Genomic DNA, 21740 nt, shown 5'->3' with positions numbered 1-21740 from the left:
TCTGACTTTGCAAATGATTCACTGAAAAATTCTTTCATTTGCTGGAAAAGATGACTATTGTGCATCTGAAAATGGGCACCATGGAATTGTGTTGCATACTGACCTGTTTTCCTATATTTGCCTGTCATCTATGCAATTCAATTTGTGTTGGATATTGCTGAGAATCTCATTTCAAGATGAGGGCACAGATATTATTATAATCCTACTGAAAGCCTAAACCTGGAACAAATACTGTGTTACATGGATTGCAACGTTTCGAGGGCTGTGCAGCTAAGGTGAGGAAGACAGGAATGATGTGTTTGACGATTGCGTGGAATGCATTGCAAACTTGGGTTACGTTGCTTGATTTCATTCTACACCTTGAAATTCAGAAACAAGTGAGGCACCAGGTGGAAACCAACAGCTGTCTCTGTGGAAGAGGGGACATGGCTTCCTAATCTAACCATTTGAACTCTGCAAACATTCTGCTGGATCTGAACTGCCCTGTATACCAAGGCCAATTTGTATACTATAGAAATTGGCATGCCCAGACTATGCAGAGGACTCCAGGTGGGGTCCAACCAGGACATTATATAGCTGCAGTGAAGCTTCGCCCCCATTATATAACTGCCTCTGTTACGCATTCTACTGCGAGGGTAATCACATTGTTTGTAGCATCTCAGCAAAATAAGGACTCATTTGATCAAAATAAAGAGTTTAAAAACACAAATATGTGTCAGTGCAATCAGTAAATAATGAGAAATGAAATCCAGAACTTGGCAAGAATCCCAAGTGGATGTCTTGGTGTGGTTGGGGAAGGGAATCTTTGTCAATGATGGCACACTGTGCATTAACACTGCAGCAGCTGCTGCACCTCTTACAAACTTAGTTTCTTAAGGGAGAGTTTTTAAAAAAGGGAATTGGATAATTGCATGAAAGGAGAGGCAAAGAAAAGCAGAGCTAAGGAAGTGGGCCCAAGTGGCAAGTCTTTGAAAAAACTGGCAATGGTACGATGGCCTGAATGGACTGGCGATGTGTTGTGCACTGCTGATCGTCCATGGCTGGGTCAATACCTCTGCAGCCTTGCGAAATGTCACAGTGGAATTGCATTTCAATGAAACAAGCACCACAAATCGATTAAGACTGTATAGTTTAACAATACTTGCATCTTCCTCAGCGTTGTAACGTGCTGAGTTTCTGTAGTGTAGTGGTGATCACGTTTGCTTAACACGCCAAAGGTCCCCAGTTTGAAACTGGGCAGAAACATTTTCAAAACGAACCCAAACTTCTTCGCAAGAAATATGCACTCATTGACATTCCCCATGAACACAACACAATTTCTCAAAGCCCTCTTTCTCTTGCACATTGTGTGCACAATGCCTTGCACTCGCTCCTCTTTCTCGTCCTGATGCTGCAGAAAGTTCCGCAAAACCGAGCAGTGACACTTTATTTGGCTCAGATGAGAATGGAAACCTGCAACACGAGCTTGCGAAGTGACAGCGAATCTTAGTCTCATTTCAGACGAGGCAAAAGCACATCAGCAATTCACTTTCACCAGCTCCACAGTCGTTGAGACAGGGGCACGCTGCAATATTTTGACCCGCACTGTCCAATTACTCGCTGTCAGCAGCAAGTGGCGTCTGCTGCCTCAATCAACAGGTTACTGGCCATCTCGGGGAGGTAAAATAGCACAACCCAGGCCAAGTCTCCCCATCAACTATGCACCGGCTCAGCAAAACGGAGGCACATGATATCCGGGTCACTGAACCTCCGAGCAGCTCTTGCAGAACACCCAAGTGACTGAAACTTTCTTTGAGTTGCAATGATGAATCTCCGGTGGAAACAAGTTGGGGGAAATTGCTCCTCCTGAACATTTCTTCTTGGGTAAAAGGGGCAAAAATCCTTTTCAATTTAACCACTGCTGCAGCAGATTCTTGGTGTCTTAAGCACCTTGATAACCCAGCTCTTAACATGCCGCCGCAATTATGACAAGGGGTAAAGGTTCATGACACGCAGAGGGGAAAAAGTTATTTAAGTTATGACAGTCGCTCACAGATTTATTAGCGTTTTGTTCAGTCAGTAACAGAGACATACCTGGATTTATTGATGCAGATTAACATAACTATTCAGCGTCACGCAGAGCCGCTAGGAGTACTTTGCCTCCCTTAAAGACGGACACGGCTGATTCTGTAACTGAAGCTAAGGAAACAGGCAGACCTGCCAAATTATCATTTTATTTTGTTCTTCATTCGGCAAGTAACAGGAACACTAACAAGGTGGCGTTGAAAATGAGATGCACTGCGGCTCCGCTCAATATCAAAGCGCTCCTTCATATTGAACCGAGGAAGAATATACATGAATAAAAGCAAAATACTGTGGATGCTGGAAATCTGAAATAAAAACCAGAAATTCTGGAAATACTCAGCACGACTGGCAGCATCTGTGGAGACAGAAGCAGAGTTAACATTTCGGCTCAGTGACCCTTCTTCAGAACTGGCAAATATTAGAAATGTCAAAGGTTAGAAGCAAGTAAAGCGGGGGTGGAGCAAGAGATAACAAAGGAGAAGGTGTAGATTGGACAAGGCCACAGAATAGCTGACCAGAAGGTCATGGAGCAAAGGCAAACAATATGTTAATGGTGTGTTGAAAGACAAAGCATTAGTACAGAGAGGACTGTTAATGGACTGAAAATTGAAGAGCAGCAAGTACAAACAGGAAAAAAAACAGTGGGTAAGCAAACTGAACAAACTAAGATGAAATAAAATAAACATACAAAAAAATGTAAATAATGTAAAAATGAAAAATAACAAAAAATGAAAGTAAAATGGGGGCCCCGTCATGCTCTGGAATTATTGAACTCAATATTCAGTCCGGCACGCTCTCGTGTGCAGTGGTTCACACCGCAGCCTCACAGCTCCAGCGACCCGCTTTCAATTCTGGGCACTGCCTGCGTGGTGTTTGCAAGTTCTCCCTGTGTCTGCGTGGGATTCCTCTGGGTGCTCCGGTTTCCTCCCACATGCCAAAGACTGGCTGCTTGATAGGTTAATTGGCCATTATAAATTGCCCCTCGTATAGGGAGGTGGTAGGGAAATCTAGGGAAGGTGGGGATGTGGTAGGAAAATGGAATTCGTGTCGGATTAGTATGAATGGGTGGTCGATGGTCAGCACAGACTCGGTGGGCCGAAGGGCCTGTTTCACTGCTGTATCACCAAACTAAACTAATCGGTCAACGGGATGCTGTTTTTCGAGCTTGTGTTGATGTTCACTGGAACACTGAGGCAATCCCAGGATAGAGATGTGAGCATGAGAGCAGTGGGCAGTCTTGAAATGGCAAGCAACCGGAAGCTCAGGGTCCTGCGTGCGGACTGAGCCGACGTATTCCGCAAAGCGGTCACCCAGTCTGCGTTTGGTCTCCCCAATAAACATGAATATACATGAATTGGATTTAGGCGCCAGTATGTTGCAAAACAAGAAGAAAGAAAAGCACAAATGCCATTAACTCTGACTTTGCAAATGATTCACTGAAAAATTCTTTCATTTGTTGGAAAAGATGACTATTGTGCATCTGAAAATGGGCACCATGGAATTGTGTTGCATACTGACCTGTTTTCCTATATTTGCCTGTTATCTATGCAATTCAATTTGTGTTGGATATTGCTGAGAATCTCATTTCAAGATGAGGGCACAGATATTATTATAATCCTACAAAAAGCCTAAACCTGGAACAAATGCTGTGTTACATGGATTGCAACGTTTCGAGGGCTGTGCAGCTAAGGTGAGGAAGACAGGAATGATGTGTTTGATGATTGCGTGGAATGCATTGCAAACTTGGGTTACGTTGCTTGATTTCATTCTACACCTTGAAATTCAGAAACAAGTGAGGCACCAGGTGGAAACCAACAGCTGTCTCTGTGGAAGAGGGGACATGGCTTCCTAATCTAACCATTTGAACTCTGCAAACATTCTGCTGGATCTGAACTGCCCTGTATACCAAGGCCAATTTGTATACTATATAAATTGGCATGCCCAGACTATGCAGAGGACTCCAGGTGGGGTCCAACCAGGACATTATATAGCTGCAGTGAAGCTTCGCCCCCATTATATAACTGCCTCTGTTACGCATTCTACTGCGAGGGTAATCACATTGTTTGTAGCATCTCAGCAAAATAAGGACTCATTTGATCAAAATAAAGAGTTTAAAAACACAAATATGTGTCAGTGCAATCAGTAAATAATGAGAAATGAAATCCAGAACTTGGCAAGAATCCCAAGTGGATGTCTTGGTGTGGTTGGGGAAGGGAATCTTTGTCAATGATGGCACACTGTGCATTAACACTGCAGCAGCTGCTGCACCTCTGACAAACTTAGTTTCTTAAGGGAGAGTTTTAAAAAAAGGGAATTGGATAATTGCATGAAAGGAGAGGCAAAGAAAAGCAGAGCTAAGGAAGTGGGCCCAAATGGCAAGTCTTTCAAAAAACTGCCATGGTACGATGGCCTGAATGGACTGGCGATGTGTTGTGCACTGCTGATCGTCCATGGCTGGGTCAATACCTCTGCAGCCTTGCGAAATGTCACAGTGGAATTGCATTTGAATGAAACAAGCACCACAAATCGATTAAGACTGTATAGTTTAACAATACTTGCAGCTTCCTCAGCGCTGTAAGAGTGTTGAGTTTCTGTAGTGTAGTGGTGATCACGTTTGCCTCACACGGAAAGGTCCACAGTTCGAAACTGGGCCGAAACATTTTCAAAACGAACCCAAACTTCTTCGCAAGAAATATGCAATCATTGACATTCCCCATGAACACAACACAATTTCTCAAAGCCCTCTTTCTCTTGCACATTGTGTGCACAATGCCTTGCACTCGCTCCTTTTTCTAGTCCAGATGCTGCAGAAAGTTCCTCAAAACCGAGCAGTGACACTTTATTTGCCTCAGATTAGAATAGAAACCTGCAACACGAGCTTGCTAAGTAACAGCGAATCTTAGTCTCATTTCAGGCGAGGCAAAAGCACATCAGCAATTCACTTTCACCAGCTCCACAGTCGTTGAGACGGGGCACGCTGCAATATTTTGACCCGCACTGTCCAATTACTCGCTGTCAGCAGCAAGTGGCGTCTGCTGCCTCAATCAACAGGTTACTGGCCATCTCGGGGAGGTAAAATAGCACAACCCGGGCCAAATCTCCACATCAACTATGCACCGGCTCAGCAAAACGGAGGCACATGATATCCGGGTCACTGAACCTCCGAGCAGCTCTTCCAGAACACCCAAGTGACTGAAACTTTCTTTGAGTTGCAATGATGAATCTCCGGTGGAAACAAGTTGGGGGAAATTGCTCCTCCTGAACATTTCTTCTTGGGTAAAAGGGGCAAAAATCCTTTTCAATTTAACCACTGCTGCAGCAGATTCTTGGTGTCTTAAGCACCTTGATAACCCAGCTCTTAACATGCAGCCGCAAATATGACAAGGGGTGAAGGTTCATGACACGCAGAGGGGAAAAAGTTATTTAAGTTATGACAGTCGCTCACAGATTTATTAGCGTTTTGTTCAGTCAGTAACAGAGACATACCTGGATTTATTGATGCAGATTAACATAACTATTCAGCGTCACGCAGAGCCGCTAGGAGTACTTTGCCTCCCTTAAAGACGGACACGGCTGATTCTGTAACTGAAGCTAAGGAAACAGGCAGACCTGCCAAATTATTATTTTATTTTGTTCTTCATTCGGCAAGTAACAGGAACACTAACAAGGTGGCGTTGAAAATGAGATGCACTGCGGCTCCGCTCAATATCAAAGCGCTCCTTCATATTGAACCGAGGAAGAATATACATGAATAAAAGCAAAATACTGTGGATGCTGGAAATCTGAAATAAAAACAAGAAATTCTGGAAATACTCAGCACGACTGGCAGCATCTGTGGAGACAGAAGCAGAGTTAACATTTCGGCTCAGTGACCCTTCTTCAGAACTGGCAAATATTAGAAATGTCAAAGGTTAGAAGCAAGTAAAGCGGGGGTGGAGCAAGAGATAACAAAGGAGAAGGTGTAGATTGGACAAGGCCACAGAATAGCTGACCAGAAGGTCATGGAGCAAAGGCAAACAATATGTTAATGGTGTGTTGAAAGACAAAGCATTAGTACAGAGAGGACTGTTAATGGACTGAAAATTGAAGAGCAGCAAGTACAAACAGGAAAAAAAACAGTGGGTAAGCAAACTGAACAAACTAAGATGAAATAAAATAAACATACAAAAAAATGTAAAAAATGTAAAAATGAAAAATAACAAAAAATGAAAGTAAAATGGGGGCCCCGTCATGCTCTGGAATTATTGAACTCAATATTCAGTCCGGCACGCTCTCGTGTGCAGTGGTTCACACCGCAGCCTCACAGCTCCAGCGACCCGCTTTCAATTCTGGGCACTGCCTGCGTGGTGTTTGCAAGTTCTCCCTGTGTCTGCGTGGGATTCCTCTGGGTGCTCCGGTTTCCTCCCACATGCCAAAGACTGGCTGCTTGATAGGTTAATTGGCCATTATAAATTGCCCCTCGTATAGGGAGGTGGTGGGGAAATATAGGGAAGGTGGGGATGTGGTAGGAATATGGAATTCGTGTCGGATTAGTATAAATGGGTGGTCGATGGTCAGCACAGACTCGGTGGGCCGAAGGGCCTGTTTCACTGCTGTATCACCAAACTAAACTAATCGGTCAACGGGATGCTGTTTTTCGAGCTTGTGTTGATGTTCACTGGAACACTGAGGCAATCCCAGGATAGAGATGTGAGCATGAGAGCAGTGGGCAGTCTTGAAATGGCAAGCAACCGGAAGCTCAGGGTCCTGCTTGCGGACTGAGCCGACGTATTCCGCAAAGCGGTCACCCAGTCTGCGTTTGGTCTCCCCAATAAACATGAATATACATGAATTGGATTTAGGCGCCAGTATGTTGCAAAACAAGAAGAAAGAAAAGCACAAATGCCATTAACTCTGACTTTGCAAATGATTCACTGAAAAATTCTTTCATTTGCTGGAAAAGATGACTATTGTGCATCTGAAAATGGGCACCATGGAATTGTGTTGCATACTGACCTGTTTTCCTATATTTGCCTGTCATCTATGCAATTCAATTTGTGTTGGATATTGCTGAGAATCTCATTTCAAGATGAGGGCACAGATATTATTATAATACGGCTGAAAGCCTAAACCTGGAACAAATACTGTGTTACATGGATTGCAACGTTTCGAGGGCTGTGCAGCTAAGGTGAGGAAGACAGGAATGATGTGTTTGACGATTGCGTGGAATGCATTGCAAACTTGGGTTACGTTGCTTGATTTCATTCTACACCTTGCAATTCAGAAACAAGTGAGGCACCAGGTGGAAACCAACAGCTGTCTCTGTGGAAGAGGGGACATGGCTTCCTAATCTAACCATTTGAACTCTGCAAACATTCTGCTGGATCTGAACTGCCCTGTATACCAAGGCCAATTTGTATACTATATAAATTGGCATGCCCAGACTATGCAGAGTACTCCAGGTGGGGTCCAACCAGGACATTATATAGCTGCAGTGAAGCTTCGCCCCCATTATATAACTGCCTCTGTTACGCATTCTACTGCGAGGGTAATCACATTGTTTGTAGCATCTCAGCAAAATAAGGACTCATTTGATCAAACTAAAGAGTTTAAAAACACAAATATGTGTCAGTGCAATCAGTAAATAATGAGAAATGAAATCCAGAAGTTGGCAAGAATCCCAAGTGGATGTCTTGGTGTGGTTGGGGAAGGGAATCTTTGTCAATGATGGCACACTGTGCATTAACACTGCAGCAGCTGCTGCACCTCTTACAAACTTAGTTTCTTCAGGGAGAGTTTTAAAAAAAGGGAATTGGATAATTGCATGAAAGGAGAGGCAAAGAAAAGCAGAGCTAAGGAAGTGGGCCCAAGTGGCAAGTCTTTGAAAAAACTGGCAATGGTACGATGGCCTGAATGGACTGGCGATGTGTTGTGCACTGCTGATCGTCTATGGCTGGGTCAATACCTCTGCAGCCTTGCGAAATGTCACAGTGGAATTGCATTTCAATGAAACAAGCACCACAAATCGATTAAGACTGTATAGTTTAACAATACTTGCAGCTTCCTCAGCGCTGTAAGGTGTTGAGTTTCTGTAGTGTAGTGGTGATCACGTTTGCCTAACACGCAAAAGGTCCCCAGTTCGAAACTGGGCAGAAACATTTTCAAAACCAACCCAAACTTCTTCGCAAGAAATATGCAATCATTGACATTCCCCATGAACACAACACAATTTCTCAAAGCCCTCTTTCTCTTGCACATTGTGTGCACAATGCCTTGCACTCGCTCCTCTTTCTAGTCCTGATGCTGCAGAAAGTTCCGCAAAACCGAGCAGTGACACTTTATTTGGCTCAGATGAGAATAGAAACCTGCAACACGAGCTTGCTAAGTAACAGCGAATCTTAGTCTCATTTCAGACGAGGCAAAAGCACATCAGCAATTCACTTTCACCAGCTCCACAGTCGTTGAGACAGGGGCACGCTGCAATATTTTGACCCGCACTGTCCAATTACTCGCTGTCAGCAGCAAGTGGCGTCTGCTGCCTCAATCAACAGGTTACTGGCCATCTCGGCGAGGTAAAATAGCACAACCCGGGCCAAATCTCCCCATCAACCAAGCACCGGCTCAGCAAAACGTAGGCACATGATATCCGGGTCACTGAACCTCCGAGCAGCTCTTACAGAACACCCAAGTGACTGAAACTTTCTTTGAGTTGCAATGATGAATCTCCGGTGGAAACAAGTTGGGGGAAATTGCTCCTCCTGAACATTTCTTCTTGGGTAAAAGGGGCAAAAATCCTTTTCAATTTAACCACTGCTGCAGCAGATTCTTGGTGTCTTAAGCACCTTGATAACCCAGCTCTTAACATGCAGCCGCAATTATGACAAGGGGTGAAGGTTCATGACACGCAGAGGGGAAAAAGTTATTTAAGTTATGACAGTCGCTCACAGATTTATTAGCGTTTTGTTCAGTCAGTAACAGAGACATACCTGGATTTATTGATGCAGATTAACTTAACTATTCAGCGTCACGCAGAGCCGCTAGGAGTACTTTGCCTCCCTTAAAGACGGACACGGCTGATTCTGTAACTGAAGCTAAGGAAACAGGCAGACCTGCCAAATTATTATTTTATTTTGTTCTTCATTCGGCAAGTAACAGGAACACTAACAAGGTGGCGTTGAAAATGAGATGCACTGCGGCTCCGCTCAGTATCAAAGCGCTCCTTCATATTGAACCGAGGAAGAATATACATGAATAAAAGCAAAATACTGTGGATGCTGGAAATCTGAAATAAAAACAAGAAATTCTGGAAATACTCAGCACGACTGGCAGCATCTGTGGAGACAGAAGCAGAGTTAACATTTCGGCTCAGTGACCCTTCTTCAGAACTGGCAAATATTAGAAATGTCAAAGGTTAGAAGCAAGTAAAGCGGGGGTGGAGCAAGAGATAACAAAGGAGAAGGTGTAGATTGGACAAGGCCACAGAATAGCTGACCAGAAGGTCATGGAGCAAAGGCAAACAATATGTTAATGGTGTGTTGAAAGACAAAGCATTAGTACAGAGAGGACTGTTAATGCACTGAAAATTGAACAGCAGCAAGTACAAACAGGAAAAAAAACAGTGGGTAAGCAAACTGAACAAACTAAGATGAAATAAAATAAACATACAAAAAAATGTAAAAAATGTAAAAATGAAAAATAACAAAAAATGAAAGTAAAATGGGGGCCCCGTCATGCTCTGGAATTATTGAACTCAATATTCAGTCCGGCACGCTCTCGTGTGCAGTGGTTCACACCGCAGCCTCACAGCTCCAGCGACCCGCTTTCAATTCTGGGCACTGCCTGCGTGGTGTTTGCAAGTTCTCCCTGTGTCTGCGTGGGATTCCTCTGGGTGCTCCGGTTTCCTCCCACATGCCAAAGACTGGCTGCTTGATAGGTTAATTGGCCATTATAAATTGCCCCTCGTATAGGGAGGTGGCAGGGAAATATAGGGAAGGTGGGGATGTGGTAGGAATATGGAATTCGTGTCGGATTAGTATAAATGGGTGGTCGATGGTCAGCACAGACTCGGTGGGCCGAAGGGCCTGTTTCACTGCTGTATCACCAAACTAAACTAATCGGTCAACGGGATGCTGTTTTTCGAGCTTGTGTTGATGTTCACTGGAACACTGAGGCAATCCCAGGATAGAGATGTGAGCATGAGAGCAGTGGGCAGTCTTGAAATGGCAAGCAACCGGAAGCTCAGGGTCCTGCTTGCGGACTGAGCCGACGTATTCCGCAAAGCGGTCACCCAGTCTGCGTTTGGTCTCCCCAATAAACATGAATATACATGAATTGGATTTAGGCGCCAGTATGTTGCAAAACAAGAAGAAAGAAAAGCACAAATGCCATTAACTCTGACTTTGCAAATGATTCACTGAAAAATTCTTTCATTTGCTGGAAAAGATGACTATTGTGCATCTGAAAATGGGCACCATGGAATTGTGTTGCATACTGACCTGTTTTCCTATATTTGCCTGTCATCTATGCAATTCAATTTGTGTTGGATATTGCTGAGAATCTCATTTCAAGATGAGGGCACAGATATTATTATAATCCTACTGAAAGCATAAACCTGGAACAAATACTGTGTTACATGGATTGCAACGTTTCGAGGGCTGTGCAGCTAAGGTGAGGAAGACAGGAATGATGTGTTTGACGATTGCGTGGAATGCATTGCAAACTTGGGTTACGTTGCTTGATTTCATTCTACACCTTGAAATTCAGAAACAAGTGAGGCACCAGGTGGAAACCAACAGCTGTCTCTGTGGAAGAGGGGACATGGCTTCCTAATCTAACCATTTGAACTCTGCAAACATTCTGCTGGATCTGAACTGCCCTGTATACCAAGGCCAATTTGTATACTATATAAATTGGCATGCCCAGACTATGCAGAGGACTCCAGGTGGGGTCCAACCAGGACATTATATAGCTGCAGTGAAGCTTCGCCCCCATTATATAACTGCCTCTGTTACGCATTCTACTGCGAGGGTAATCACATTGTTTGTAGCATCTCAGCAAAATAAGGACTCATTTGATCAAAATAAAGAGTTTAAAAACACAAATATGTGTCAGTGCAATCAGTAAATAATGAGAAATGAAATCCAGAAGTTGGCAAGAATCCCAAGTGGATGTCTTGGTGTGGTTGGGGAAGGGAATCTTTGTCAATGATGGCACACTGTGCATTAACACTGCAGCAGCTGCTGCACCTCTTACAAACTTAGTTTCTTAAGGGAGAGTTTTTAAAAAAGGGAATTGGATAATTGCATGAAAGGAGAGGCAAAGAAAAGCAGAGCTAAGGAAGTGGGCCCAAGTGGCAAGTCTTTGAAAAAACTGGCAATGGTACGATGGCCTGAATGGACTGGCGATGTGTTGTGCACTGCTGATCGTCCATGGCTGGGTCAATACCTCTGCAGCCTTGCGAAATGTCACAGTGGAATTGCATTTCAATGAAACAAGCACCACAAATCGATTAAGACTGTATAGTTTAACAATACTTGCATCTTCCTCAGCGTTGTAACGTGCTGAGTTTCTGTAGTGTAGTGGTGATCACGTTTGCTTAACACGCCAAAGGTCCCCAGTTTGAAACTGGGCAGAAACATTTTCAAAACGAACCCAAACTTCTTCGCAAGAAATATGCACTCATTGACATTCCCCATGAACACAACACAATTTCTCAAAGCCCTCTTTCTCTTGCACATTGTGTGCACAATGCCTTGCAGTCGCTCCTCTTTCTCGTCCTGATGCTGCAGAAAGTTCCGCAAAACCGAGCAGTGACACTTTATTTGGCTCAGATGAGAATGGAAACCTGCAACACGAGCTTGCGAAGTGACAGCGAATCTTAGTCTCATTTCAGACGAGGCAAAAGCACATCAGCAATTCACTTTCACCAGCTCCACAGTCGTTGAGACAGGGGCACGCTGCAATATTTTGACCCGCACTGTCCAATTACTCGCTGTCAGCAGCAAGTGGCGTCTGCTGCCTCAATCAACAGGTTACTGGCCATCTCGGGGAGGTAAAATAGCACAACCCAGGCCAAGTCTCCCCATCAACTATGCACCGGCTCAGCAAAACGGAGGCACATGATATCCGGGTCACTGAACCTCCGAGCAGCTCTTGCAGAACACCCAAGTGACTGAAACTTTCTTTGAGTTGCAATGATGAATCTCCGGTGGAAACAAGTTGGGGGAAATTGCTCCTCCTGAACATTTCTTCTTGGGTAAAAGGGGCAAAAATCCTTTTCAATTTAACCACTGCTGCAGCAGATTCTTGGTGTCTTAAGCACCTTGATAACCCAGCTCTTAACATGCCGCCGCAATTATGACAAGGGGTAAAGGTTCATGACACGCAGAGGGGAAAAAGTTATTTAAGTTATGACAGTCGCTCACAGATTTATTAGCGTTTTGTTCAGTCAGTAACAGAGACATACCTGGATTTATTGATGCAGATTAACATAACTATTCAGCGTCACGCAGAGCCGCTAGGAGTACTTTGCCTCCGTTAAAGACGGACACGGCTGATTCTGTAACTGAAGCTAAGGAAACAGGCAGACCTGCCAAATTATCATTTTATTTTGTTCTTCATTCGGCAAGTAACAGGAACACTAACAAGGTGGCGTTGAAAATGAGATGCACTGCGGCTCCGCTCAATATCAAAGCGCTCCTTCATATTGAACCGAGGAAGAATATACATGAATAAAAGCAAAATACTGTGGATGCTGGAAATCTGAAATAAAAACCAGAAATTCTGGAAATACTCAGCACGACTGGCAGCATCTGTGGAGACAGAAGCAGAGTTAACATTTCGGCTCAGTGACCCTTCTTCAGAACTGGCAAATATTAGAAATGTCAAAGGTTAGAAGCAAGTAAAGCGGGGGTGGAGCAAGAGATAACAAAGGAGAAGGTGTAGATTGGACAAGGCCACAGAATAGCTGACCAGAAGGTCATGGAGCAAAGGCAAACAATATGTTAATGGTGTGTTGAAAGACAAAGCATTAGTACAGAGAGGACTGTTAATGGACTGAAAATTGAAGAGCAGCAAGTACAAACAGGAAAAAAAACAGTGGGTAAGCAAACTGAACAAACTAAGATGAAATAAAATAAACATACAAAAAAATGTAAATAATGTAAAAATGAAAAATAACAAAAAATGAAAGTAAAATGGGGGCCCCGTCATGCTCTGGAATTATTGAACTCAATATTCAGTCCGGCACGCTCTCGTGTGCAGTGGTTCACACCGCAGCCTCACAGCTCCAGCGACCCGCTTTCAATTCTGGGCACTGCCTGCGTGGTGTTTGCAAGTTCTCCCTGTGTCTGCGTGGGATTCCTCTGGGTGCTCCGGTTTCCTCCCACATGCCAAAGACTGGCTGCTTGAAAGGTTAATTGGCCATTATAAATTGCCCCTCGTATAGGGAGGTGGTAAGGAAATATAGGGAAGGTGGGGATGTGGTAGGAATATGGAATTCGATTCGGATTAGTATAAATGGGTGGTCGATGGTCAGCACAGACTCGGTGGGCCGAAGGGCCTGTTTCACTGCTGTATCACCAAACTAAACTAATCGGTCAACGGGATGCTGTTTTTCGAGCTTGTGTTGATGTTCACTGGAACACTGAGGCAATCCCAGGATAGAGATGTGAGCATGAGAGCAGTGGGCAGTCTTGAAATGGCAAGCAACCGGAAGCTCAGGGTCCTGCTTGCGGACTGAGCCGACGTATTCCGCAAAGCGGTCACCCAGTCTGCATTTGGTCTCCCCAATAAACATGAATATACATGAATTGGATTTAGGCGCCAGTATGTTGCAAAACAAGAAGAAAGAAAAGCACAAATGCCATTAACTCTGACTTTGCAAATGATTCACTGAAAAATTCTTTCATTTGCTGGAAAAGATGACTATTGTGCATCTGAAAATGGGCACCATGGAATTGTGTTGCATACTGACCTGTTTTCCTATATTTGCCTGTCATCTATGCAATTCAATTTGTGTTGGATATTGCTGAGAATCTCATTTCAAGATGAGGGCACAGATATTATTATAATCCTACTGAAAGCCTAAACCTGGAACAAATACTGTGTTACATGGATTGCAACGTTTCGAGGGCTGTGCAGCTAAGGTGAGGAAGACAGGAATGATGTGTTTGATGATTGCGTGGAATGCATTGCAAACTTGGGTTACGTTGCTTGATTTCATTCTACACCTTGAAATTCAGAAGCAAGTGAGGCACCAGGTGGAAACCAACAGCTGTCTCTGTGGAAGAGGGGACATTGCTTCCTAATCTAACCATTTGAACTCTGCAAACATTCTGCTGGATCTGAACTGCCCTGTATACCAAGGCCAATTTGTATACTATATAAATTGGCATGCCCAGACTATGCAGAGGACTCCAGGTGGGGTCCAACAAGGACATTATATAGCTGCAGTGAAGCTTCGCCCCCATTATATAACTGCCTCTGTTACGCATTCTACTGCGAGGGTAATCACATTGTTTGTAGCATCTCAGCAAAATAAGGACTCATTTGATCAAAATAAAGAGTTTAAAAACACAAATATGTGTCAGTGCAATCAGTAAATAATGAGAAATGAAATCCAGAAGTTGGCAAGAATCCCAAGTGGATGTCTTGGTGTGGTTGGGGAAGGGAATCTTTGTCAATGATGGCACACTGTGCATTTACACTGCAGCAGCTGCTGCACCTCTGACAAACTTAGTTTCTTATGGGAGAGTTTTAAAAAAAGGGAATTGGATAATTGCATGAAAGGAGAGGCAAAGAAAAGCAGAGCTAAGGAAGTGGGCCCAAATGGCAAGTCTTTCAAAAAACTGCCATGGTACGATGGCCTGAATGGACTGGCGATGTGTTGTGCACTGCTGATCGTCCATGGCTGGGTCAATACCACTGCAGCCTTGCGAAATGTCACAGTGGAATTGCATTTCAATGAAACAAGCACCACAAATCGATTAAGACTGTATCGTTTAACAATACTTGCAGCTTCCTAAGCGCTACAAATGTGTTGAGTTTCGGTAGAGTAGTGGTGATCACGTTTACCTAACACGCAAAAAGGCTGCAGTTCGAAACTGGGCAGAAACATTTTCAAAACGAACCCAAACTTCTTCGCAAGAAATATGCAATCATTGACATTCCCCATGAACACAACACAATTTCTCAAAGCCCTCTTTCTCTTGCACATTGTGTGCACAATGCCTTGTACTCGCTCCTTTTTCTAGTCCTGATGCTGCAGAAAGTTCCTCAAAACCGAGCAGTGACACTTTATTTGGCTCAGTTTAGAATAGAAACCTGCAACACGAGCTTGCTAAGTAACAACGAATCTTAGTCTCATTTCAGACGAGGCAAAAGCACATCAGCAATTCACTTTCACCAGCTCCACAGTCGTTGAGACAGGGGCACGCTGCAATATTTTGACCCGCACTGTCCAATTACTCGCTGTCAGCAGCAAGAGGCGTCTGCTGCCTCAATCAACAGGTTTCTGGCCATCTCGGGGAGGTAAAATAGCACAACCCGGGCCAAATCTCCCCATCAACCAAGCACCGGCTCAGCAAAACGTCGGCACATGATATCCGGGTCACTGAACCTCCGAGCAGCTCTGACAGAACAGCCAAGTGACTGAAACTTTCTTTGAGTTGCAATGATGAATCTCCGGTGGAAACAAGTTGGGGGAAATTGCTCCTCCTGAACATTTCTTCTTGGGTAAAAGGGGCAAAAATCCTTTTCAATTTAACCACTGCTGCAGCAGATTCTTGGTGTCTGAAGCACCTTGATAACCCAGCTCTTAACATGCAGCCGCAATTATGACAAGGGGTAAAGGTTCATGACACGCAGAGGGGAAAAAGTTATTTAAGTTATGACAGTCGCTCACAGATTTATTAGCGTTTTGTTCAGTCAGTAACAGAGACATACCTGGATTTATTGATGCAGATTAACATAACTATTCAGCGTCACGCAGAGCCGCTATGAGTACTTTGCCTCCCTTAAAGACGGACACAGCTGATTCTGTAACTGAAGCTAAGGAAACAGGCAGACCTGCCAAATTATCATTTTATTTTGTTCTTCATTCGGCAAGTAACAGGAACACTAACAAGGTGGCGTTGAAAATGAGATGCACTGCGGCTCCGCTCAATATCAAAGCGCTCCTTCATATTGAACCGAGGAAGAATATACATGAATAAAAGCAAAATACTGTGGATGCTGGAAATCTGAAATAAAAACAAGAAATTCTGCAAATCCTCAGCACGACTGGCAGCATCTGTGGAGACAGAAGCAGAGTTAACATTTCGGCTCAGTGACCCTTCTTCAGAACTGGCAAATATTAGAAATGTCAAAGGTTGGAAGCAAGTAAAGCGGGGGTGGAGCAAGAGATAACAAAGGAGAAGGTGTAGATTGGACAAGGCCACAGAATAGCTGACCAGAAGGTCATGGAGCAAAGGCAAACAATATGTTAATGGTGTGTTGAAAGACAAAGCATTAGTACAGAAAGGACTGTTAATGGACTGAAAATTGAACAGCAGCAAGTACAAACAGGAAAAAAAACAGTGGGTAAGCAAACTGAACAAACTAAGATGAAATAAAATAAACATACAAAAAAATGTAAAAAATGTAAAAATGAAAAATAACAAAAAATGAAAGTAAAATGGGGGCCCCGTCATGCTCTGGAATTATTGAACTCAATATTCAGTCCGGCACGCTCTCGTGTGCAGTGGTTCACACCGCAGCCTCACAGCTCCAGCGACCCGCTTTCAATTCTGGGCACTGCCTGCGTGGTGTTTGCAAGTTCTCCCTGTGTCTGCGTGGGATTCCTCTGGGTGCTCCGGTTTCCTCCCACATGCCAAAGACTGGCTGCTTGATAGGTTAATTGGCCATTATAAATTGCCCCTCGTATAGGGAGGTGGTAGGGAAATATAGGGAAGGTGGGGATGTGGTAGGAATATGGAATTCGTGTCGGATTAGTATAAATGGGTGGTCGATGGTCAGCACAGACTCGGTGGGCCGAAGGGCCTGTTTCACTGCTGCATCACCAAACTAAACTAATCGGTCAACGGGATGCTGTTTTTCGAGCTTGTGTTGATGTTCACTGGAACACTGAGGCAATCCCAGGATAGAGATGTGAGCATGAGAGCAGTGGGCAGTCTAGAAATGGCAAGCAACCGGAAGATCAGGGTCCTGCTTGCGGACTGAGCCGATGTCTTCCGCAAAGCGGTCACCCAGTCTGCGTTTGGTCTCCCCAATAAACATGAATATACATGAATTGGATTTAGGCGCCAGTATGTTGCAAAACAAGAAGAAAGAAAAGCACAAATGCCATTAACTCTGACTTTGCAAATGATTCACTGAAAAATTCTTTCATTTGCTGGAAAAGATGACTATTGTGCATCTGAAAATGGGCACCATGGAATTGTGTTGCATACTGACCTGTTTTCCTATATTTGCCTGTCATCTATGCAATTCAATTTGTGTTGGATATTGCTGAGAATCTCATTTCAAGATGAGGGCACAGATATTATTATAATCCTACTGAAAGCCTAAACCTGGAACAAATACTGTGTTACATGGATTGCAACATTTCGAGGGCTGTGCAGCTAAGGTGAGGAAGACAGGAATGATGTGTTTGATGATTGCGTGGAATGCATTGCAAACTTGGGTTACGTTGCTTGATTTCATTCTGCACCTTGAAATTCAGAAACAAGTGAGGAACCAGGTGGAAACCAACAGCTGTCTCTGTGGAAGAGGGGACATAGCTTCCTAATCTAACCATTTGAACTCTGCAAACATTCTGCTGGATCTGAACTGCCCTGTATACCAAGGCCAATTTGTATACTATATAAATTGGCATGCCCAGACTATGCAGAGGACTCCAGGTGGGGTCCAACCAGAACATGATATAGCTGCAGTGAAGCTTCGCCCCCATTATATAACTGCCTCTGTTATGCATTCTACTGCGAGGGTAATCACATTGTATGTAGCATCTCAGCAAAATAAGGACTCATTTGATCAAAATAAAGAGTTTAAAAACACAAATATGTGTCAGTGCAATCAGTAAATAATGAGAAATGAAATCCAGAAGTTGGCAAGAATCCCAAGTGGATGTCTTGGTGTGGTTGGGGAAGGGAATCTTTGTAAATGATGGCACACTGTGCATTAACACTGCAGCAGCTGCTGCACCTCTTACAAACTTAGTTTCTTAAGGGAGAGTTTTAAAAAAGGGAATTGGACAATTGCATGAAAGGAGAGGCAAACAAAAGCAGAGCTAAGGAAGTGGGCCCAAATGGCAAGTCTTTCATAAAACTGCCAATTGTACGATGGCCTGAATGGACTGGCGATGTGTTGTGCACTGCTGATCGTCCATGGCTGGGTCAATACCTCTGCAGCCTTGCGAAATGTCACACTGGAATTGCATTTCAATGAAACAAGCACCACAAATCGATTAAGACTGTACAGTTTAACAACACTTGCAGCTTCCTCAGCGCTGCAACTGTGTTGAGTTTCTGTAGAGTGGTGGTGATCACGTTTGCCTCACTCGCAAAAAGTCCCCAGTTCGAAACTGGGCAGAAACATTTTCAAAACCAACCCAAACTTCATCGCAAGAAATATGCAATCATTGACATTCCCCATGAACACAACACAATTTCTCAAAGCCCTCTTTCTCTTGCACATTGTGTGCACAATGCCTTGCACTCGCTCCTTTTTCTAGTCCTGATGCTGCAGAAAGTTCCTCAAAACCGAGCAGTGACACTTTATTTGGCTCAGATTAGAATAGAAACCTGCAACACGAGCTTGCTAAGTAACAGCGAATCTTAATCTCATTTCAGACGAGGCAAAAGCACATCAGCAATTCACTTTCACCAGCTCCACAGTCGTTGAGACAGGGGCACGCTGCAATATTTTGACCCGCACTCTCCAATTACTCGCTGTCAGCAGCAAGAGGCGTCTGCTGCCTCAATCAACAGGTTACTGGCCATCTCGGGGAGGTAAAATAGCACAACCAGGGCCAAATCTCCCCATGAACCAAGCACAGGCTCAGCAAAACGTAGGCACATGATATCCGGGTCACTGAACCTCCGAGCAGCTCTGACAGAACAGCCAAGTGACTGAAACTTTCTTTGAGTTGCAATGATGAATCTCCGGTGGAAACAAGTTGGGGGAAATTGCTCCTCCTGAACATTTCTTCTTGGGTAAAAGGGGCAAAAATCCTTTTCAATTTAACCACTGCTGCAGCAGATTCTTGGTGTCTGAAGCACCTTGATAACCCAGCTCTTAACATGCAGCCGCAATTATGACAAGGGGTAAAGGTTCATGACACGCAGAGGGGAAAAAGTTATTTAAGTTATGACAGTCGCTCACAGATTTATTAGCGTTTTGTTCAGTCAGTAACAGAGACATACCTGGATTTATTGATGCAGATTAACATAACTATTCAGCGTCACGCAGAGCCGCTATGAGTACTTTGCCTCCCTTAAAGACGGACACAGCTGATTCTGTAACTGAAGCTAAGGAAACAGGCAGACCTGCCAAATTATCATTTTATTTTGTTCTTCATTCGGCAAGTAACAGGAACACTAACAAGGTGGCGTTGAAAATGAGATGCACTGCGGCTCCGCTCAATATCAAAGCGCTCCTTCATATTGAACCGAGGAAGAATATACATGAATAAAAGCAAAATACTGTGGATGCTGGAAATCTGAAATAAAAACAAGAAATTCTGCAAATCCTCAGCACGACTGGCAGCATCTGTGGAGACAGAAGCAGAGTTAACATTTCGGCTCAGTGACCCTTCTTCAGAACTGGCAAATATTAGAAATGTCAAAGGTTGGAAGCAAGTAAAGCGGGGGTGGAGCAAGAGATAACAAAGGAGAAGGTGTAGATTGGACAAGGCCACAGAATAGCTGACCAGAAGGTCATGGAGCAAAGGCAAACAATATGTTAATGGTGTGTTGAAAGACAAAGCATTAGTACAGAAAGGACTGTTAATGGACTGAAAATTGAACAGCAGCAAGTACAAACAGGAAAAAAAACAGTGGGTAAGCAAACTGAACAAACTAAGATGAAATAAAATAAACATACAAAAAAATGTAAAAAATGTAAAAATGAAAAATAACAAAAAATGAAAGTAAAATGGGGGCCCCGTCATGCTCTGGAATTATTGAACTCAATATTCAGTCCGGCACGCTCTCGTGTGCAGTGGTTCACACCGCAGCCTCACAGCTCCAGCGACCCGCTTTCAATTCTGGGCACTGCCTGCGTGGTGTTTGCAAGTTCTCCCTGTGTCTGTGTGGGATTCCTCTGGGTGCTCCGGTTTCCTCCCACATGCCAAAGACTGGCTGCTTGATAGGTTAATTGGCCATTATAAATTGCCCCTCGTATAGGGAGGTGGTAGGGAAATATAGGGAAGGTGGGGATGTGGTAGGAATATGGAATTCGTGTCGGATTAGTATAAATGGGTGGTCGATGGTCAGCACAGACTCGGTGGGCCGAAGGGCCTGTTTCACTGCTGTATCACCAAACTAAACTAATCGGTCAACGGGATGCTGTTTTTCGAGCTTGTGTTGATGTTCACTGGAACACTGAGGCAATCCCAGGAAAGAGATGTGAGCATGAGAGCAGTGGGCAGTCTTGAAATGGCAAGCAACCGGAAGCTCAGGGTCCTGCTTGCGGACTGAGCCGACGTATTCCGCAAAGCGGTCACCCAGTCTGCGTTTGGTCTCCCCAATAAACATGAATATACATGAATTGGATTTAGGCGCCAGTATGTTGCAAAACAAGAAGAAAGAAAAGCACAAATGCCATTAACTCTGACTTTGCAAATGATTCACTGAAAAATTCTTTCATTTGCTGGAAAAGATGACTATTGTGCATCTGAAAATGGGCACCATGGAATTGTGTTGCATACTGACCTGTTTTCCTATATTTGCCTGTCATCTATGCAATTCAATTTGTATTGGATATTGCTGAGAATCTCATTTCAAGATGAGGGCACAGATATTATTATAATCCTACTGAAAGCCTAAACCTGGAACAAATACTGTGTTACATGGATTGCAACGTTTCGAGGGCTGTGCAGCTAAGGTGAGGAAGACAGGAATGATGTGTTTGATGATTGCGTGGAATGCATTGCAAACTTGGGTTACGTTGCTTGATTTCATTCTACACCTTGAAATTCAGAAGCAAGTGAGGCACCAGGTGGAAACCAACAGCTGTCTCTGTGGAAGAGGGGCCATGGCTTCCTAATCTAACCATTTGAACTCTGCAAACATTCTGCTGGATCTGAACTGCCCTGTATACCAAGGCCAATTTGTATACTATATAAATTGGCATGCCCAGACTATGCAGAGGACTCCAGGTGGGGTCCAACCAGGACATTATACAGCTGCAGTGAAGCTTCGCCCCCATTATATAACTGCCTCTGTTACGCATTCTTCTGCGAGGGTAATCACATTGTTTGTAGCATCTCAGCAAAATACGGACTCATTTGATCAAAATAAAGAGTTTAAAAACACAAATATGTGTCAGTGCAATCAGTAAATAATGAGAAATGAAATCCAGAACTTGGCAAGAATCCCAAGTGGATGTCTTGGTGTGGTTGGGGAAGGGAATCTTTGTCAATGATGGCACACTGTGCATTAACACTGCAGCAGCTGCTGCACCTCTTACAAACTTAG

General features: G+C 43.9%; 3 non-coding genes across 3 annotated transcripts; all 3 read left to right on the top strand.

Moving 5' to 3' along the window:
* The first annotated feature begins 1172 nt into the window (after nucleotides 1-1172).
* Nucleotides 1173-1245, top strand: trnav-aac (transfer RNA valine (anticodon AAC)). The gene has a single exon. It is a non-coding gene; the product is annotated as a tRNA-Val (tRNA).
* A 6883-nt stretch (nucleotides 1246-8128) lies between these two features.
* Nucleotides 8129-8201, top strand: trnav-aac (transfer RNA valine (anticodon AAC)). Its single transcript has one exon. It is a non-coding gene; the product is annotated as a tRNA-Val (tRNA).
* Nucleotides 8202-11607: 3406 nt separating this feature from the next.
* trnav-aac (transfer RNA valine (anticodon AAC)) lies at nucleotides 11608-11680 on the top strand. The gene has a single exon. It is a non-coding gene; the product is annotated as a tRNA-Val (tRNA).
* The last annotated feature ends 10060 nt before the right edge of the window (nucleotides 11681-21740 follow it).

This window comes from Heterodontus francisci, chromosome 22 (genome assembly GCF_036365525.1).
Source record: "Heterodontus francisci isolate sHetFra1 chromosome 22, sHetFra1.hap1, whole genome shotgun sequence".
Taxonomy (NCBI): Eukaryota; Metazoa; Chordata; class Chondrichthyes; order Heterodontiformes; family Heterodontidae; genus Heterodontus; species Heterodontus francisci.
Note: the sequence above shows the minus strand (reverse complement) of the source record. Positions and strands in the feature narration are given on the sequence as shown.